Source organism: Sinocyclocheilus anshuiensis, unplaced genomic scaffold (assembly GCF_001515605.1).
Source record: "Sinocyclocheilus anshuiensis isolate Anshui unplaced genomic scaffold, SAMN03320099.WGS_v1.1 scaffold665, whole genome shotgun sequence".
Lineage (NCBI taxonomy): Eukaryota > Metazoa > Chordata > Actinopteri > Cypriniformes > Cyprinidae > Sinocyclocheilus > Sinocyclocheilus anshuiensis.
The window spans coordinates 799,431-807,550 of record NW_015537961.1 but is presented as its reverse complement, the minus strand read 5'-3'; the positions used below and the strand labels follow the sequence as shown (position 1 = coordinate 807,550).

At 33.8% G+C, this 8,120-nt stretch overlaps 1 long non-coding RNA gene across 1 annotated transcript; it reads left to right on the top strand.

Moving 5' to 3' along the window:
• The first annotated feature begins 382 nt into the window (after window positions 1-382).
• On the top strand, window positions 383-4,952 carry LOC107667185 (uncharacterized). The gene is made up of 3 exons (XR_001631763.1): window positions 383-505; window positions 1,079-1,176; window positions 4,883-4,952. It is a non-coding gene; the product is annotated as an uncharacterized LOC107667185 (long non-coding RNA).
• Window positions 4,953-8,120: the final 3,168 nt, after the last annotated feature.

The window sequence follows — 8,120 nt, the reverse complement described above, 5'->3', positions numbered from 1 at the left end:
AGAAACACATTCGCTTTCACAACATGTAGGATCTCGTCCACAAGCCTTTGCCTCTTCAAGTGACTTTTATACTCACTTAAAAATACAATTCTTTGTCGGCATCTCTTGTTCCATGAAGAATCTTTAACATCCATTCCACAAAAGGTTCTTCAGATTATAAAAATGTTCCTAATGCTAAGGCAAAAATGGTTCAATGAAAGATTCTTTGAGGATCCAAAACAGTGCCTATGAAATTTTCCCACATATTTTATTGTGCACCAATTTGTAAATCATAAATTGTAAGAAAATTATTAATGCTTACGGTTAGTGATTTGTTTGGGGTTCTTGCCTTAAATGTTTTGTAATTCTATCTTATCTATTTTATTTGCAGACGCAACATGTGCAGCAACAAGAATACCCTAGCAACATGCTACAAACCCACAGAACACCTAATTTATTTTATTTTTATTGTCTTTTTTATTTTATTTTAAAGCAACCATATAGCATATTTTTGCATTTATTTTTGGTGAGTATTTAATTAAATTTGTACTTTGTTTTATTTATTTTATATTATTTTTATTTATTTACAGCAACCATAATGGCCTGGCCAGTAGCAGCATCACCATGATGGCAATATATAATTGCAATTATTTTTTTGCATTAATTTTTACTGGGTAACTATTTTTTATTTTATTTTATTTTATTTTATTTGTATTTTTTTTGTATTTTATTTTATTTTATTTTATTTTATTTTATTTTATTATTTTATTTTATTTCAACCATATAGCAATGGCATGGCAAGTAGCAGCATCAACATGGTGGCAACATATAATTCAAATTTTTTTTTTTTTACATTTATGTTTGTTGGGTAATATTTTTTATTTTATTTATTTAGTTTTTTTAAATTATTTTTATTTTATTTAAAATTTGCATAAACAGCATTTCATTGGCAGGAAGTATTGCTGCATGCTGTATTGTTGTGCATTTGCTAAATAAACTTCAAGTTCCATCTGATCCAACACACACTTTCTACAGACACACACCGGTGTGATGTGTGTGCACAAACATGTGCTCATCTGTTATCTTTTTATTGCCCTAGATGATGTTTCGGAGATTCAGACGATGCCTGGAACCGAACAACAAAAACTTCTTCCATCTGAGAGAGGATGAACACAAACGCCGACTCGACAAAGTCAAGTAAAATTCATTCATATGTTTTTCACAATACACATTGCTTCTAAGCAGCTTTAAAGAACATTTTGATGTTAATGTTTATAATATCTTCATGCCTTAAAGTTGCATTTAGCAGATAATATAGTTTACATTTTGCAACAGTACATGCAGTTAAGATATTCTTGATTTTTATCTCTTATCGAACACCTATAAAAACATACAGACACAGACTAATAGGATTGCTGAGGATGCTTTTCGCCAGCGTGGCTCAGTACCAATTTGCGCATCTAGAGAAAGGCAAGAATTCGCTCGTTACATCAGCAGACGGTCTGGTGCGTCTGGCTCTCTGATTACAGCTTACAGGCTGTACACATTTCCTGCGATTAAACGTCATACCTGTTGGGTGAGAAATGCGAGAAAGACTCACAGTGTTTGCGCTTCCACAGCTGCGTCCTTGTGTTTAACCAAACCTCTTGATGTTTCTCATAAACCTCCTGCGTAATGAAGGCTGCAGCCACCTGACCGACGGCGATTACATCATGGGTCAAAGGTTAAACCCTCCATCACAGTAATTGAAGGGGGTAAAAAGTCCAGAGTACAGTAAGTGGGAAACTGGGCTCCAGCATTACATAGATGACCACAGAACGTGACCTCATGCCGGTCCATTTCCTTCTGGCTTGATTGCCACGCGAGGCGCACTTTATATTGAGATGAATGTAGAGACTCTGAGAGGCTTGTAACACATTGTTCGGTGTTTGATGACTGGTAAAGTCTCTAGATGGTTATTATAGTTAACTAAAACTAGAAATGCTAAAAACACACAGCAAAACTACTGAAACTTTCAAATTAAAATAGAAAAATAAAAACTGATTAAGAATATTAATAAAAACTATAATAGTGTCTCAAAGAAAACCGCTAAAAAAAAAGTTACTTGAAAAAATAAAGGTTAACTGAAGTAAAATTCAGCTAGTTGCCAAGGCAACATTTATAGTTTTAATGTAATGTAACTTGATGTACTAAAATAACTAAAAATGTACTAAAATAATAAAACTGAAATAAAATTGCTAAAAACTACAAAGCTATCAAACTCAACTAAAATTAAAATGAAAAATAAAATAAAAACAAATTCAAAATATGAATACAATTATACTGTTATCGCAAAGAAAACTCAAACCACACACACACACACACACACATTTTCGTTACTTGATCAAATATTAAAAAAACCTTTAACTTTTTTTATTTCAGCTAGTTGATGCCAAGGCAACATTTCGCATTTTAATTTAGTGTAACTTGATTTACTAAAATAAGCAAAAATGTACTAAAATAATAAAACTAAAACGAAAAATAATAAAAAAATTCTAAGTAAAATAAATATTATAATGAAAATTATAATAGTATCTCAAAGAAAACTGCTAAAACCACAAACAAATTTAATTGTTACTTGAAATAAAAATGAAATAAAAAACATCAAATCAAAACTTTTTTATTTCAGCTAGTTGCCAAGACAACATTTCTCGTTTTAATTTGGTGTAACTTGATCTACTAAAATAACTAAAACTGAAAGTGAAATAAAAATAAATAAAAACTATGTAGATATATAAAAAAAAAAAAATACTCAAAATGATAAAAACACAACAAAATTAACTTTTTATGAAAATGAAACTTTAAAATTAAAATGAAATTGTAAAAAAAAAAAAAAAATTATTCAAAATATTAATAAAATCTTTAATTGTATCTCAATGTATCTCATTACTTAAAATGAAAAATAATCTTTAACTGAAATAAAGTATAAAAACTTGATTTTTTTTTTCTTTTATTTCAGCTAGTTGCCAAGTCAGCATTTCTCATTTAAATTTAGTTTAACTTGATGGACTAAAATAACTGAAACTAATACCGAAATAAAATTAATAAAAGCTATATAGTTAAAAGAAAACTACTAAAAATTACAAAAACAACAAAACTATGAAAACTTTAAAAATTTTAATGAAAACGAAAAATGTAAAAAATAAAAGCTAATTCAAAATGTTAAGTCAAGTAAGTTTTAGCCTTATATACAATGCAGATTGTTTCAAATAGTGATAATAAACAATAAATAACAGTATTAATGTTGCAACGTTTTTTAATTATGAAACAAATACAATTTCATCCTTAAGCTCTACAGAAGGCAATAGAAAATGCAATGTTGATTCAATTCAGTTCATGTCGATGTCACAGAGTTCATGAGTTATGAAACAAATCCGATTCAGCAATAAAGCAGCTCTACAGAAGATATTTAATAAAAACTATGATAGTCTGTCACTAAAACAACACTGGTTCTAGTTGCTATAGATACGGCTTGGGTTCCTGCTTCAGATAAGTCTGTGAGTCCCAATGTCACTAATTGACTTCCGATTGAGACAAATCTAGTTTTGATTGAGCGAAGCAGCACAAAAGCAGGGTTGTTGCGCTACAGAGATGCATTGATGACTTGCACAGGCTTGAGCGCTGCATTGTTTCAGCCCTGCTGTCTGCGTTCTTCCCCTCTGGTGCCGCTGATTGTAAATGGACACATTGTTCTTGTTTTAAATTTGGATCTGAGGGAACGATCTTGAGAAATGTCTACGCATCTGACCACAAATCAAAAGTAGAGCATTTCGTCATTTGGCAAGACTGAGACTCACATATGTTTCATTTCAGTCGTTTAAGATGGTTATCAGCGTAGCCGGACACATTTGGAACATTTTCTAATTTAATATTATTACCATTATTATTTATTATTAGTAGTATTACCATCATCAAGGAGTGGTACCAACAACGCCATCATGGGAATATAAAAATCTATTTTGTTTTATTTTATTTTAAATCAGGCTTGAACTATGGAAAGGTACTGTATAAATTGAAATTATTATTATTATTATTATTATTATTATTAGTGCTGCATAACTGACACACTTAATTTTTAAGTTGTGGTATGGAGGCAACATAAAAATCTAATTATTTTTCCAGTTAGTTTTGGTGGGTAAATTTAATTTAATTTTATTTAATTTTATTTTAAAGCAAATTTGAGCTGTGGAAAGGTGCTATAAAATATAAATAATAATAAAAATAGTGGTGCATAAATGACACTTCATTTTAAAATGTTTGTATGCAGGTAACAAAAATCAAATCATTTTGCAGTTGTTTGTTTGGTCATTTTTTAATTGATTAATATTAATAATATATTGATATAATTTAATATAATGTAATAATAACTCATCTTTACTTACTTTTTTTTTTATTATATTTGGGCAGCATGTTTGGTGGTGAAGTAGGAAGTTGCATGCAGTACAAATAAGCTGGCCTTTTGAGGACCATTCTTAATAATTATTATTATTATATAAATATTTGAAGCATGCAAACCCATACATGGATGTTTCAGTGCATTGCAAGAACAATCGAACTAAATTAACTAACTGAGAATGCAATGCCTTGCATGCAAATTGCTTTACGAATTGCACTTTGACACGTAATGCAACGACCCATGAATCAAGTTTGAGTTGCTAGAAGTGTTTGCATTCACATACTCGAGTATGTTGGCCTTAAATGTTCTCAATATGAGGCAGTTCTTCTGGAAGGACTTTTTCTGATAGCAAAAAGAGAGAAAGAGTAGCTTTTGCAAGTGCAAGTAGATTCTTCAAACACATTACTATATTGATATCTTAAATTATTGCTGGCATCATCTATATCTTTGTCTCTTTTTCCCTCTCAGTGATGCACAACAATCAAACAGCTTGCAAAATGAGAGAAAGCATCTCACCTCCAAGGTGCCCATGTCTGAGCCCAGATCTTGCTGAAACTGAGAACAAGCCTTATTTGAGATGTGACATAATCAGCAGGAGTGTTACTGAGACTGACGTGACTGATCGTTGACATGTAGGGCTACACGTGGAGGTTGCGTATGTGCAGTGGACCTCCACACAGCCTCTGATGTCCGTCCAGCTCTGGGCTTTATGCTTCCGCTTGGTGTCAACATACAGGCTGATCTCATTTGTTTGAGCACATGACTGCAAATGTAAAGAGTTCAGCCTGGCTTTATCCATGTCTGTTCTGTTGCAGGAATACAGTCGCTGTTACATCTGCTGCAAACCGCATGAACACCTTAGCAACTTTATAGCAATGGCAAAAAAATAAATAACAATTTGCAATTGTTTGGTGGTTAAATTTAAATGTTTTATTTTATTTCTTTTTTATTTTTATGATATTGTGGAACAATATTTTTGTAAGTATGTTTGGTGGTTACATTTTAATATTTTATTATTTATTTTATTATTTATTTTATTTTATGAAGCAACCTTGAGCTATGGAAAGATGCTATAAATGGGACTATTATTATATTATTATTGGTGTGTACTTGACACTTCATTTTTAAGTTGTGTTATGGTCGCAAAATAAAAATGTAATTATTTTTGCAATTATGTTTGGTGGTTAAATTTGAATTTTTTTTTATTTTTTATTTTACTGTTAAGCAACCTTGAGCTATGCAAAAGTGCTATATAAATTAAACTAATTTATCACTAATTTATGACACTTCATCTTTAAGTTGTTGTATTGTGGCAACATTATTTTTAAAATGATTTTTGCAGTTATGTTTGGTTGATTTTTTTTATAAGGCAACCATGAGCTATGGAAAGGTTCTATGTATATAAATTAAACAATTATTATTATTTATTAATATAGCATTGCTGTCCAGATCAGTGGCACTGCAGCTGTCACTGAGCTCTTGACTAATGAGTCTGTTATTTTTGTGGTGAATGGTCTCTTTTCGCTGGCGTCTCTTTGCATTGATAACATGAGCTGTTGTTGGGGTTCAGTGAAACATGACTAAGGCCACACAGCTCCAGGTGTATGCAGACGTCAGCCGTGAGGCATGCACTCCTCTCAGATTGTGCGTGTATGTAACTCGGTACATATCTCTAGCACATTTCTGAACATATTAAATCAATGATAAAGGGATGAAGTCATAGCTGTTGGGTGCCAGAGGGCCTAGTCTGACGCTTAATGTTCCTTAAAACCCGAGACGGAGCACTGAACAATCCATCCTGTTGTGTTTCGCCTTTAAATATGCATGCTTGAGGCGTAAAACAAATGAATGTGCATTATTTACTTTTGCGGGGACAGAATAAAGCAATTCAGAGATTACAGTGAAGGTCAAGTGTCTAGGCGTCCCACGACAAAAACACGAGAGCTTTAGCTCACGACTCTGGAATTCAAGACAAACAAGATACTCGCACCGCAAATTTATGACTTCACCAGTACTTTGCCAGCGTTTTCGTCTGCCTCTTGGTTGACTTTCGCCTTTGTTTTCACAAACTTCTCATTCACCAGCTTGACGAGTCAAACCAGCCGTCCTTTCTGTGATGTTGTGTTTGTGCTTGCTGTCATCTTATTCAGCTGTCAATTCCTTCATGTTTAACAGTGAAATGAGTGGGTGATCCTGACCATAGCTGGTTGTTTGTGTCGCTGTATTAGTGTAGGAGAACAGCCAAAACCAAACACATTTAGTTCCTGCACACATAGACATTTTCGCTTTGTATGGGAATTGTATTATGACCAGATTTCAGTCAGCACCTCTGCACTGTCTTAAATAAAACAAAGATTATTGGAGTCCTTTTTTTTGTTGTTGAGAAAATACAATTTTAGACTTTCTACTGAAGTAAAGCCTAACTAGTTTGGCACTTTCTACCAAAATAATAATAAAAAAATGTACCGCCACAACGCTGGAATAATGTAAGTGGTTGCCATGGTGTTGCTAAGGTGTTCTGAGTGTTTTATTGCATTGCTATGATGTTATAGGTGGTTGGCAAGGTGTTGCTAAGGTGTTCTGAGTGTAAGTATTGCATTTCTGTGTTGTTATGGGTGGTTGCCAGGGTGTTGCTAAGGTGTTCTGAGTGTAAGTATTGCATTTCTGTGTTGTTATGGGTGGTTGCCAGGGTGTTGCTAAGGTGTTCTGAGTGTTTTTATTGCATTGCTAAGTTAAGGGTGGTTGCCAGTGTGTTGCTATGCAGTTTCTAAGGTGTTCTGAGTGTTTGTATTGCATTGCTATGATGTTATTGGTGGTTGCTAGGGTGTTGCTATGATGTTACTAAGGTGTTCGGAGTGTTTTTATTGCGTTGCAATGATGTTATAGGTGGGTGCCGGGGTGTTGCTAAGGTGTTCTGAGTGTTTGTATGTATTGTATTTCTATGATGTTATAGGTGGTTGCCAGGGTGTTGCTATGCAGTTTCTAAGGTGTTCTGAGTATTTTTTTATTGCATTGCTATGATGTTATAGGTGGTTGCCAGGGTGTTGCTAAGGTGTTCTGAGTGTAAGTATTGCATTTCTGTGTTGTTATGGGTGATCGCCAGGGTGTTGCTATGCTGTTGCTAAGGTGTTCTGAGTGTTTTTATTGCATTGCTAAGTTAAGGGTGGTTGCTAGTGTGTTGCTATGCAGTTTCTAAGGTGTTCTGAGTGTTTGTATTGCATTGCTATGATGTTATTGGTGGTCGCTATTTTTATTGCATTGCAATGTAGAGCCCGACCGATATATCGTTTTGCCGATATTATTGGCCGATATGAGCCTGTCGCAGATATATCGTGTCGGCGAATATGCCGCCGATATGAAAATTTTTTTGCAGAACATATAACGCAGATTAAATGCTTCTGAATGGTGTAATTACTTAGTTTGTCCAGCAGAGCGCGCTCCATTGTTTGCTACTGGCGACCTAGGTCAGTGTATTGTAGAGATGCGCGGATGAGCTCAAAAACTTCACCCGAGTCCGCTGCTTCAAATTATCCGCCCGCCACCCACCCGCACCTATATTTGATCGTCACATTACAATGATTCAAATTCTTAGTTTTGCATGATGATATGATGAATGGATGGTTCATTTTTAACAGCAGATTCAGTGACGTTAGAGACTAGAGCTGATCTGCGCATCTAGGAACGCATCTGCGGCGCATTAAAGCCT